The sequence below is a fragment of the Amblyomma maculatum genome, chromosome 10 (genome assembly GCF_055883805.1).
Source record: "Amblyomma maculatum isolate TAMU_Amacu chromosome 10, ASM5588380v1, whole genome shotgun sequence".
Classification (NCBI taxonomy): Eukaryota; Metazoa; Arthropoda; class Arachnida; order Ixodida; family Ixodidae; genus Amblyomma; species Amblyomma maculatum.
The window spans coordinates 20171167-20185371 of NC_139353.1; positions in this window are offsets into that span (position 1 = coordinate 20171167).

Sequence of the window (14205 nt, forward strand, 5' to 3'; positions counted from 1 at the left end):
CAGTTAAGTTGAAGTACGTCGGCTCCGCCTGTGGTGAAAGGATGTGCAAGAGCACTGTTTATTTATACTATTGTGCGATCATCTTACAAGAATATAGTAAATAAAAGAGTACTGCGCACATAGAAGCAAGGACGATAAGGAAACACAAACGCTTTTTGTGTCCTGACTAACCCCATAACGCTCTCTCTAAATAAGAACACAGCTTCCTGAAAAAAAAATACAGACAGAGAAAACAAAAGCTATATATTTCCAGGCGCAGCAAGGAAAAAGCCACCGTTCTGAAATGGTTTAGTTTAGTATGGTTGCCAGCGCTGCAGATAAGTTTTTTCTCCTAAGCTCTCGCTCGCCAGTAGCAACCATTTTAGGCTTGCGTTTTTGGGTCATTTCAGCTCCTCGGTCGTGTAAAAGATATTGAAAAGGGGCAATGAAATAATCGCGAACAGTGAAAGTACCATTAACAAGTCTGTTTCTTTTTCTTAAGTCGCCTGAAGAAGAGATAAGGGATCGCTTTTGGCCAGGTTTGACACGTTTCCCGTCTCAAAGTGTTTTAGGCTGTGCATTCTACCTAGTACTGCATGTGGCATGTTTCAATGTCTGATTTTCTTTGCCGAGACTCTCCGTTAATATGCTACGCACCTGGGTCTTTTATTTAGGATATGCTTTCTTCCAATAAATTGTGAGTGCGGCGTCCGTTCGGGTGCATGGCTTCCTAATTGGAATGTGGTTTTTCACTACGCAGTTATGTTTCAAGTGACAAGGTCAGACCCGTAATTGGCGAAGAAGGGCGTAGACACACATTGACAACAAGTGAAACGCTAGATGTGCTGGATATTCTTTCAGACATTGACGTGAAAACGGGGTTCTTAAACGAAAAATACAGCGAAAACTTATTTCAGAGACCGCCATTTTATATCAGGACGAAGAAAATTTTGCTCACAATGACAAGTTCCTAATGTGCTACCATGCGCAAACACCAAAAAATTCTCTGCACAACTCCCCAGAATTATTACATCGCAACTAATATTGAGCCGCCGCGTTTCTTAGTGGATGGGGCCACCGTGGTGGCTCCGTAGTAGGTCAGTGGCAACGGGTACGTGTAAATCTCGTCCGCTTACAGCGGGCGACGGCGCTCAAATCGGACGTTAGCGAGGCAACAAAATTGCTCGAAGGTGATAACGCCCCGGAGATTGCGGACAGCCGTCTTCTGCATATGTGGGAAGCTGAGCAGAGCAGAGCAGTGGAGAAGGTAATGGCAACCTACTCCAGTATTTCCTGCCAAGAAAACCCTATGGCCAGTCACAATACCATTAAAGATATGGCGCCGGAAGATGAGCCCCCCAAGTTGGAAGGCGTCCCACACGTTACTGGGGGTGAACAAAGGGCGATTCCTAGTAACTCCAGGACGAATGAAGCGGCTGGGCTAAAGCCAAAAGGACGCTCAGTTGTGGATGTGTCGGGAAGCGACCGGAAAGTCCGATGTTGCAAGGAGATATATCAAATAGCAACATGGAATGTAAGATCTATGACGCAAGGTAAACTGGATGTCGTCAAGCGAGAAATGGACAGATTGAACATTGATATTTTGGGTATCAGCGAGCTCAAGTGGACCGGAATGGGAGAATTTAACTCCGACGACCATTATGTCTTTTATTATGGGCACGAATCCAAGAGAAGGAATGGGGTCGCTCTCATAGTAAACAGAAGAATGGGCAAAGCAGTGGTAGGGTACAACCCCAAAAACGACCGAATGATTTCACTTCGGATCCAAAGTCACCCTTTCAACATAACAGTTATCCAAGTCTATGCACCGACCACTACTGCTGAAGAAGCTGACGTTGAGAGATTTTATGCGGACCTACAATGCCTTTTAGACTGCACCCCATCATCAGACGTCGTTTTTCTCATAGGAGACTGGAATGCTAAGGTCGGGAGTGAAGAAATATCCGGAATTATAGGCAAGTTCGGTCTTGGCGAGCCAAATGAAGCTGGGCAGAGGCTAGTAGAGTTTTGTCAAGAAAACAACCTGACCATAGCGAATACTCATTTTCAACAGCACAGAGGCGCCTGTACACATGGACTTCACCGGACGGTCTGTACAGGAATCAGATCGATTATATTCTTTGCCGGCAGAGATAAAGAAGCGCTATACGAGCAGTAAAAACAATGCCTGGGGCCGATTGTGGCACCGATCATCAGCTTCTTGTTGCCAAAATTAAGCTTCGATTGAGGAAAACGCAGAAAACTAGAAGGCCTTTCAGGTACGATCTGGATCAAATTCCATTAGAATATGCTGTGGAAGTGAGAAATCGATTTCAAGAATAAGATCTAGAAGACAGAGAACCCGAAGAGATGTGGACCGATGTTCGTGATATAATACAAGAAGTTGCTACTAAGGTAGTTCCAAAGCAAAAGAAATGCAGGAAAGCAAACTGGTTATCTGAAGAGGCTTTGCAAATAGCTGATGAAAGGAGGATGGCAAAAGTTATGGGGGAAAGAGAAAGATACAAGGTTCTCAATGCGGATTTTCAGAAAATAGCAAAGAGAGATAAGAATGCCTTCCTGAACATACAGTGCCAAGCAGTTGAGGACAACAGCCAATTAAGGAACACAAGAGCTCTGTATAAGACAATCAAAGATATCAAAGGAAGCTTCTGTGCTAAGCTGGGCGTGATAAAGGACAAACGAGGCAAGGACCTCACTGAAGCCTCAGAGATAAAGAAGAGGTGGGAGGAATACACAGAAGAACTGTACAAAAAGGACCCGAATGTGCAAACCCAGCATAAGACGGTTGTGATTACTGATCTCGAGCCGGGAATCCTGAAGAGTGAAGTTGAATGGGCCTTAGCCAGCCTTGCTAAGAACAAAGCTAGCGGAATTGATGGCATTCCAGCTGAGTTGCTTCAAAACCTCAACCATGACGCTGTTAACATTCTGCATACATTATGTCAGAAGATTTGGACAACCCTGCAGTGGCCCCAGGATTGGAGGAGGTCAGTTTACATCCCCATCCCAAAGAAAGGCAGTGCCAAAGATTGTTCCAACTACCGCACGATCGCGCTTATTTCGCATGCTAGCAAGGTGATGTTGAAAATCCTCCAAGGTAGGCTGCAGCAGTATGTGGATCGGGAGCTTCCGTACGTGCAAGCTGGGTTTCGCAAGGGCAGAGAAACTAGAGACCAAATCGCCAACCTTCGCTAGATTATGGAAAAAGAAAGAGTTCCAGAAACCCATTTACTTCTGCTTTATTGATTATGCAAAAGCGTTTGACTGCGTAGATCGCAGCAGATTGTGTCAAGCTCTCCAAGAGATGGGAGTTCCAATTCACATCATCTGTCTCCTCAGGAACCTGTATGAAGGGCAAGAGGCCACAGTCAGAACTGAGCATGGTCTTAGTGATTGGTTTCCGATCGAGAAAGGAGTGAGGCAAGGCTGCATACTGTCGCCCTGCCTATTTAACCTATATGCAGAGTGCATCATGAAGGCCGGTCTGGACGAGTCTTCAGCTGGAGTGAAGATTGCTGGAAAACGTATCAACAACCTTAGATATGCGGATGATACCACTTTAATGGCAGAAAGTGAAGTGGAAGTCAAGAGACTTCTGATGCGCGTACAAGAAGAGAGTGAGAAGTTTGGGCTTAAACTGAACATTAAAAAAACAAAGATCATGGCGTCTTGCCCTATCAAGTCCTGGAGCATCAATGGACAAGAAGTGGAAGCTGTGACAGATTTTCTCTTCTTGGGCTCCAAGATTACCTCGGAAGGAGACTGCAGCCATGAAATTAGGAGGCGCCTGCTTCTGGGAAAGAGAGCAATGGTTAGCCTTGACCGCCTAGTAAAGAGCAGAGACATTAGTCTGCCAACCAAGATCCGTATAACTTGTGCTATGGTCTTTCCAGTTGTGATGTATGGATGCGAGAGTTGGACTGTGAAAAATGCTGACCGCCGAAGAATTGACGCATTTGAATTGTGGTGCTGGAGAAGACTCTTGAGAGTTCCTTGGACTGCCAGAAGATCAAATCAGTCGATATTGTCGACCATAAACCCTGACTGCTCATTGGAGGGTCAAATTCTAAAGTTAAAGCTCAGCTACTTTGGTCATCTGACGAGAAGAGAGGAGTCGCTGGAGAAAGATTTGATGTTGGGAAAGGTTGAGGGTCGCCGGAGAAGGGGTAGGCAGCGAACGCGATGGTTAGATGGCATCCTCGAGGCACTGCAGATGAAGTTATGTGATGTTAGGAAGATGGTGAGAGACCGGAAAGCGTGACGTGACATGGTCCATAGGGTCACGAAGAGTCGGACACGACTGAGCAACTGAACTGAACTGAACTGAAGCAGAGCATGGAGCGTCTTCTCAAAAAGCAGAAATGGAACCGCAACCTCAGAAGAAGGATTGCGCGACATAATAGGGAAATCGAAGACTATACTTTCAAATTATGCGAACAAAATTGGGACAAGTGTGACGAAATGGAGGGGAGCATGAACCTCTCCAAGATGTGGAGCTTCCTCCGGCACTTGTTGGACCCAGACAACTCGAAGACGCAATCTGGTATAAGATTGGCAAAAGCGAGGCACGCTTTCGAAGGGTACGATTATGATTTCATGAGCAAATTAATTGAGACGTATGTGGGGGAAACTTCACGAACCCCACTTCCTCACTATGGTGGAGCGCCTAACGAGGCGCTGGACGCCCCCATCACAGAAGCGGAAGTGAGGGCGGAGATTGTAAGACTTAAAACGAAGTCGGCTCTAAGCCCTGACGGAGTAACGAACAAAATGCTCAGGAACCTAGATGATGACTCCATTAGGTATCTAACGGAGTATGTGCAGGAATGTTGGGAAAAAGGCGAGCTCCCACAACAGTGGAAGACGGCAAGCACTATTTTAATACCGAAACCAGGGAAGCCTCCTCAACTGGCAAATTTACGACCAATTTCCTTAACTTCATGCGTGGGGCAATTGATGGAGCACGTCGTTCAGACCAGACTGATGAGTTTCATGGAGCACGGTGATCTGTGGCCACATGAGATGGTCGGGTTCCGTCCTCACTTGTGTACGCAGGACGTCATGCTCCAAATCAAACATGACATAATAGACTCAAAGTCTAAAGATGCGAAAGCAATTTTGGGGCTCGACCTCACGAAGGCTTTCGACAACGTAAAACATGAGGCGGTCCTGGAAGGGCTGAACAAGTTTAATGTAGGTACCAGGACATATCGGTACGTCAGGGACTTTCTGACGGGTAGAACGGCCTGCATGAAGTTCCAGACGCTGGAATCCCCCGCAATAGAGCTAGGGAGTAAGGGTACGCCCCAGGGATCAGTGCTGTCCCCCCTACTCTTCAACGTGGCTATGAGGAAACTCCCCGAGCGATTGGCAAAGCTCGAAGGATTAAAATTTAGTATATATGCGGATGATATCACCCTTTGGGTCAACCGGGGAAGTGATTCACGCGTCGAAAACCTGCTCCAAGCCGCCACCGACATTATAGTCGATTACGCGGCAGAGAGAGGCCTAGCCTGCTCGCCGCAGAAATCAGAATTGCTTATATATACAATCCGAAGCACTTAAGGTGCAAGGCACCGTCGGAGATCAAAAAGTGGCGGATAACGAGGTACCAATAGTCGAGCAAATCAGAATCTTGGGCTTGATTCCCCAGTCACACGGACATAATGGCGAGACCATCAAGAGGCTGGAGAATCACGCGATGCAGACCCTGAGCCTAATTATGCGGGTGGCCAACAGAGGCCGAGGGTTAAAGGAAAAAAATTTGATGAAACTGATACAGGCCTACATCTTCAGCCGAGTGAGCTACGCAACGCCGTATCTAGATTTGAAAGCGGTGGAAAAAGAAAAAACTGAGTCTCTAATGAGAAAATGCGTAAAAAGAGCGCTGGGACTGCCCATATGCACATCCACAGAGAGAGTGATGGCTCTAGGGGTACACAACACATGGGCAGAACTGGCGGAAGTGGTGCGAACCTCTCAAATTGAGAGACTTAGCACCACGAAGACAGGAAGAGTCATTTTGACGAAAGTTGGAATAAATCCGGATAGGGGTCCCACGGTCAAGGTGGAGGTAGCTAGAGAAGTCAGACAAAATTTGGTGATTCCACCGCTGCCAAAAAACATGCACCCGGAATATAACAAAGACAGGAGGAAAAAACGAGCCGAAGCATCAAAAATTAGATTCGGCGAAATTTCGGAACATGAAGTGGCCTATGTAGACGCAGCGGGAGGTGGTGGCAGTTTCACGGTAGCAACGGTCGTCAGCGGCCGGGGCAATCCCGTGACAGCTGCCACTTTGCGCGGGCGGAGCATCGAAATAGCCGAGGAAACATGCGATCGCGTTAGCTTGCGTCGGAACGGAAGCGAAGTTTGTCATCAGTGACAGCAAAACTGCCATACAAAATTTTAGCAAGGGTATCTCGCCCTTAGCAGCCAGAATCCTAGGCCAGAAAAAGTTGGATAGGAAAATTCAATTAATTTGGACTCCTGCGCACGAAGCCGTCCCCGGCAACGAGGCGGCCCACAAGCTGGCTCGAGATCTCTACCGCCGAGCCGCTACAGGGCCACTTGATGACCGAGGAAGCGGAGAGCGCTTGCTAAAATATGGGGAGATCACGCAGCACTACAGATTGGATCGTAGACTGGTACCCCCACCAGACCCGAAATTAAACAGCAGACGAGCAGTGGCGTGGAGGCCACTGCAAACTTATACATATCTGCATCCGGTTATGGCGAACCACATGTTTCCTGAGGCTAGGAGTGACAAGTGCAATCTTTGTGGGGCGAGAGGGACCCTCGACCACAATATGGGAATGCCCGTATTCTCCCAGGAGGACGAACAATATAGGCTGTAGAGACACCTGGGAGACCCTGCTGCGCAGCTCGGACCCTGAGCTCCAGCTCCTACTCGTCCAACTGGCTGAAGAGGCTGCTGGGACCCAAGACCTCCCGGCCTGCCTCTGAGGCGGCGGCACCCGCCCCTTGACCTGTGTGTCGGGGGGTGGGTAGATCACCTTATCTGTTGGACATTAAAGTTTAGTCCATCCATCCATCCGCTTACAGCGTTAGCCTGGTACTAGAGTCCGTCAATGTCCATCGCAAACTTATTGCGTCCTCTGGATCTCTGGACGGATTGGTGGGTTTTCGTTCTACCGACATGCATTCAAAGACGAAGCTCTGGGTATTGGAGCCTCTACGTGTGGCCAGAGACTCCTACCCGTACATCCTTATCGCACAGTGCAGGGCTGTCCCTGTGTGGACGCCAAAACTCTTGAAACCGGCCTAATGGCATTTGTAGACCTTACGCTGGCAAAACAATGGGATATAGAAGACTTACATTATCGTTCCGAGCTGCTAAAAGACGGCAGTATGCTAGGCAGAGGTACGGCGCCAATACGAACGCCAGCGCGAAGCTCCAGCAGAGAGGCAGAAGGCGCGGTTTCGCTCTCCGAGGCCACAAGTAGAACTTGGCAGTGACGATCAAGACGGCGAAAAGGACGGCGCCCAGCTCCCAGAGTGCCAGGTAGACCCGGATCGCAGAGCGCAGTACAGCCCGAACTCCGAAAATTTGATCCCACATATACTTCAGGAACATCCCCTGAGCGTCATTGCAAGGGGGAAATTTGGGGAGGAAGCGAAGTTTTAAACTACACTCAGGTTTGTAATCAAAGCACTCTCGGAAAGGTGTACCACCAATGCGCGGTATACCCTAAACTGCAAGACAGTACTGATCCAAAAGTGCTGCTTCTTTTATACTAGTAACATTGCTGCTTATTGTAAACTTGCCGCTTCGAACATCACTGACTATACATACATACCCGCATGATCGCAAAAGACCGTGTCAATCAGAAATGCTACATGGAATTATGGCTGCACAAAGCGGAAATTTGAACGGCACATTTTTTAAAGTGTAATTTTGCAGGGCAGGAGCGTAGACTCGTGGGTCGAACTCTCTTTCGAATGCACCGATCTAAAACCCGTAAGCCACAAACCCAGCCGTCGGCGCCGGCTTCTACGAACTCAGTTGAGCGAGCACTCACCACCAGATTGACAGTCGTGCCCACCACAGCGAGCGTCACAATGAAGACAAAAGTCTCCAACAAGGAACGTCTCACAGAAAAGAAGCGTGGCAACATCCTGCGTCTCATTCTTGGGGAACCTACATTTAGCTCCGCTGCCCCTCATTATGTTCTTCGTCTTCACATTCGTCCGTTACCACGCGATAGACTCAGCGTGTATTCTATGCGCTTCATATTCAATGCGACCTTCAACCTCGGCACATTGCCTCTCGCCTTGTCAGATGAAAGGGAGGATGCACCAAGTGCAGTCCTCCTATGAGGGTACAGACCTCAACCAGTGACCATCATCATCCTGCGGCAACCCCAGGCAAGGCCTCCCGCGCCACAGGGGGAAAGGGGGGGGGGGGGGGGCAACTTGTAAATATTTATGTGCTGTATATTTTGTAATTATGTACATTTATCAACAAAGAAAAAACGTTGTGGGCATGGGCGCGGCGCAGTTGGTTAAAGCGCACGGCTGGGGATCCAGGGGATGCAGGTTCGATTTCCAGTGGAGGCAAGATTTATAAACTTATTTTATTTATGGAGCTGGATATGAAAGACAACGCCGACGCCGCGAAACGCAGGAACGGGCACCAAAGAGCTGCGCCCTAAAACAACCGTACGCAACCTCTTTACACATGCACACTGTTCACCTGTTCCTTCCAAGACAAGTGGCAATCAAACATAACTCCTAAACATTTGAATAAAGACACTCTTTGTTTTGTTTTTTCCGGCGTTTAAAGAAAGATGATTATTATTAAACCAAGTGGAGATACATAGTAGTTCATTGTTTAAAGCGAGTTGCCAGTAAAGACAAGTGCAGTATCATCTACATACATCAGAATTTCAGAACATTGTATTGTATTGTATTGTATTCAGGAGGTCATTAATAAATAGTGAACAAAAGAGGTTGCAGAACTGAGCTTTAGGGTATGCAGACTTTAAATGCTTGAAGACGCCTTGCTGCTGTCGTGTAGACAGGTAGCTTTTCAAGAATTCGTGCCCTGCTCCGTACACCATATATGCTTCCAGTACGAGTCCATCGCATTATTGAATATTCTGCATAATGGGACATAAAGCAAATCAATGTTGTTCTTGATTATCTTGGCATGTGTTTCATCTGGTCCGGCCGCTTTATCCGTGGTCATGTTTGCAATAATATTTAACTTCCTCGATGGTAATGTGCAAGAAATTGAATTCAGTATTAACAACTTGATGAATTCCTGATGTCACTGGTGCTAAGGAAGTAGGCTGCGCTCTGTTCTGACCGCAGGTTGTGAAATATTGTTTAAACTGGTTACCAGTCTTTACTGACAAATTATCAGGTGCGATCTGATTTTTTAACTGTTCCACTAACTTCTACGATTTTCCGTACTTGCTTAGTATAATTTGCTTAACGATTACCCAGATTAGTACACTACGATTCGTTTGATTTTCTCATCTGTTCCACAGATTTATTTATGTAGTACTTAAACTATCTCAAGTAGTAGGCATTTGTTCTGTTGTTTTATTGTAGCATGAATCCTTTCTTTTCTACACAGCGAGTATTTCCTCAAATCCAAGGACATCCTTATGGTTGTGTCGCGAAAACTCACGTGTCATCCTTTGATAGGTCAATATTAGATCACCAACTAAAGGATTATTACAACACATCAGGGGGAACAAAATGGATTCCATATCAGATATGAATTGACTTGTGCACGAGTTTGGCGAGCGATATACTGCGCCACTATGACGCCTGTCTCAATGCCAATGAAAAGTGCTTCCGTGGTTCTAGAACATGGCGAGGAATCAGCGAGGTGTTGATAATCTACGCCATTTTTAATAAAAATAGAGACGCCGCCACCTTGTGCGGTGCTCTATTTTGGTAATGCTAGTGTTGTGCAACCAATATTAAGAAAAGGTTTAACACGGCTAAACCAAAGCAGACAAAGCGAAAGCGCGCTACCTCAAGGACACCACAGCCAGAAGAGACGAATGTATCGAGGCTATTTTGAGGTCCCGGGATGCGAGCCAGATGGGCAGATGTGGCGGTGGAGGGAAACAGAATTAAAGCGAAGCTGCAGCAGTAGAAGCGCGCGCCACCGGCTCCGCGCGCGTTACACATGCGGAGAAGAGGGCGGCGCGGAGGCTGTGCACCGCTAGGCACGTTCAAGGCGACGTGGAACACACACCGACCAATCTACAGAAAGAGGCAGTAAAGCTCTCGCAGCATCGCTAATGCTTTCGCATTCACAAATTTCAGTTTCTGCAGTGACCTCTAAGTTTCGGGCCTTTCCTTTCCTCAAACCCTCTCCCAGTCAAAAAAGACCATTGGAACCAATTGGAAATTTCCAATGGGAACCATTTGGTTTTCAAATTGGAACAAATATTTTTTGACACTTAACCCATTGCAGCCAATGGGTGAGACCAATTGCACACAATTGGATCCAATGGGTCACGCCAACTGCATGCAATGGGTCCAATAGGATATTCTACTGTGATCCAATGGACACACCCATTGCATACAATGGGTCCATGAGCATAAATTGGGACAAAAGGAAGACTGACTGAAGATTTTCATGTTTACTAGGCATGTGGAAACTGACAATTACATGCTTGATGGAAATGAAGTACAGACAAGTACACATCTCACAAAAGAACAATTTATAACACGAGATATACACCCAGCAAACACACTTCTGCTCCTGCTTATATACATCACTCATCCTACTCTCCCTCCGACCTGGGATTCACGAGGGAACGCATGCACACTTTCAGCGAGCTGACCGAGGCCTACAGAGCCACTCGGCAGCTATACCCTCCGCCTCACTCATCCCTAGACAATAGACGTGCCACTATTTGGAGACGTCTCCAAACGCACACATTCCCATCCCCTCAATCTCTTTCTTACTATCATCCCCTCTATCCTACACCCGCATGCACCCTCTGTCCCGAATCACACGCTAACGCCCTTCACATCTTAACACTCTGCCCGGCGGACCCTCCCCCGCGGGGCCTGGAGCACCTTATCACCTGGGAGGACTGGGAGGCCCTGCTCCGCTCTACGGACCCGGCTGATAAGGAAACTGTCACAAGCCGGGCTACCAGCGTAATGGACCTTCGGGGCATGAACGCTTGAGTACAGTGGGGCCGTGCGGGGGCCCAGGGATCTGCGAGTCCCAAACTCCTTTGCTCAAATAAAGTTTTATCCATCCATCCATCCTAGTCTCATGCTGGGGCCAGTGACTTGCCATTTGAGTGGTTATTTTATAATTTTGTTTGCAGCGATAGTGCAGATGATGTAAATTGTTGAACAGGTTAAGCTGATCATAGTTATTATGAACAGAATATTGTGTTTGCTTTCTTCTTGAAATATGCGAATGTTCCCATGGATCTACTCAGTGCAATTGGACAGACCAATTGGACTCAATTGGTGAGACCCATTGGATGCAATGGGTTTGACCAATTGGGCCATGCAGTTGGCAAAGATTTGTCGTACTGAGTTTTCATTTGGAACATGAACTTATTAGCACTACATATAGTTATGTACAAATGGCACTCTATAGAGTTTGCAACAAGTAGCAGATCTAATTGGCCTATTGAACTGGAACCAATTGGAATGCTAGAATTCCAAATGGAACCAACTGAACTATTCATTTGGAATGTGACTTCCAAATGAGTTTCAGATGGAATGGAAATTCCAATTGGAACACATTGGAGAGTCCAATTGGACTGCCCAAATGGAAAGAAAATTCCAACAGCAACCCATTGAGTCCAATTGGTTCCAATGGTTTTTCGACTGGGCTATCATCTCAAACATTTTCAATGCACCTTGTTACTGCGCGTTTCCTCATTTAATGGCCTCCTGCTAGCTAATATCGCAAAAAGTGCATGTGTTAAGCAATATTTTTATCATTTGGCATCAGATTAAAAACATGCTGTTAGAAACTTTGTCTCAGATTATTAATGTGAAACCAATAATATGCTATATCAGTGAAGCCAAATCATGGATGCAGAAAGTTGGTTTGGTTTGTAGGGTTATCGTCCCAAACACCACGGTTCGATTATCGTGCCGGAGTATCCGGTTTCGATCTCAACCGCCGGCGGCTGCGTTTCGATGGAGGAGAAATGGAATGACGTCCGTGTGCTTTGCAATGTCAGTGGATATTAAAGAACCCCAGGCGGTCCAAATTTCCGGAGTCCACCACTTCAGCATTTCTCATAGCCAGTCATTTTGGCTTGGTTTAGTTTGTAGGGTTTAGAGCCCCAATGCGACTCAGACTATAAGAGACGCCATAGTGGTGAAGTTCAGAAATTTGGACCGCTTGTGGTTCTTTAACGTGCACTGACATCACAAAGCAAACGGACGTCATTGTGGCATTGCCCCACACCATACGCACTCTTTCACGTATCTTGTCAACCACATTCTGTTACGTATGGCTCTGCTAGCTTTGAGAATGTCTGCAGCTGTGTGAGCGTGTTGAGTTGCCCTCTGTTCAAGTTGCCTCGGAAACCTTATTCCAAAGAGAGTTAAGACAGTTCTCACTCACTCACAACGAAGAATAAGACAACAGGTGAACTCAAGAAAGGCTACATTACAGCAAATGCCTTACTTGGACCCCGCTGGGGTGGCACAGTGGTTACTGCACTCGACTACTGTTTCAAAAGATGCGGGATCGAATCCGGTCTCGGCGGCCGCTTTTCGGTGCAGGCGAAAAAGCAAGGCGCCGATGTGCTGTGCAACGTCAGTGCACGTTAAAGAACACCAGGTTGTCGAAATTTCTGAATCGCTCAGTGGGATCGTGCAGGGACCCAGGAGCCTGCGAGCCCTGAATTCCTACAAAGAATAAAGGTTTTCTCTCTCTCTCTCTCTCTCTCTCCCCACTACGGCGACCATCATAGCCCGAATCGCTTTGGGACGTTAAACCCCCCAAACCAAACCAAACCTTACTTGGCTCATGAGTGGCATTGCAGCAAGTGGAAAAAACAAATATGGGGGACCTTTAAGCTCCGCTTTTAAGGGTATGATGCGATAGCGTAGGCAAACAATCCGACATGTATAACCCCGTTTTAACCAAGCTAGATGAACGTGCATGTGTGGCCTGGGAGTAGCGTGCCTGACATGGTAACCAAGGGCACTGGGAGGTTGAATCTTATTCTACTTACCACCTCAAAAGAGCAACCTGAGTTGACAGTTCCTCCTTCTAGACATCATGCGGTCTCTCTAATGGCGAATTCGATTGGGAGAACAGGTGCATTCAAGAGCACTTCAAAAGTGTGAAAGTTCGAAAGACAAGCAGGCACCCTCCAGTGGGAGAGCAGGAGTATGGCTTCCAATGGTTAGAGGAGAAGGGCTTTTCCTCCGCTGAGAGTAGCCGAGTGCACTACGGACTGCTCTCTCGTCTAAAGCGAGTGTAGAGGAAGTCACATGGCATAAATTGCGTCTTATCCACGCCATATTTTTTTTCCCCTTCAGTCGGCGACACTGAAAATGGCAGCTGAAAAGCGTCAGCATCGGCAAGCTCTTCGGAATCAAGCGAATTTTCGTCAGGAGCGGAAAGCATTGCTCAGGTGCTATATGCATGTTTGAGAGTCGCTGCTGGCATCGAAATGCCAAAGGAGGCAAATCGCCGCGCTGTGAGAACAAACGCATATAAAACAAGCGGTTCTTCAAGGAGCGTTGGCCTCTCCTCGGGTTGCAACTGCTGCCACTGCGGGGGCGGGCAGGCAGAAAATGCTGGAGAGAGAAGTGCGGTCACGTGGTCGTGGTGCACTGCTCTACACACACAGAGAGCGTTTCTGTGGAGGGACAGTTACATCCCCGCTCGGCGTGCTCCTGTACTGCTCTGCAATGCTTGGCGCCTCTGCTCTCTCCCCCCCTTCTCCCCCCATCCGAATGCGCCATAAGAAAAATAGTGATCCAGATGTAACCACAGTCGCCAGTTAGTTAATAATCTTCTACTACAATAGACACACGCGGCATTGATGCTGGCTCCATTTATACCTGATATGTGGAGATGTCTAGATATGTCACATACTACAAAGCGTAGCCGCCAACTGACTCTGAGCCCGTGTTAATAGCCAATAAAACAATGTGTGTTGAGCGTAGACCTAAGTTTGTTGGATTAAAGCCATTCTTGCCCCCAGTACAATTGTG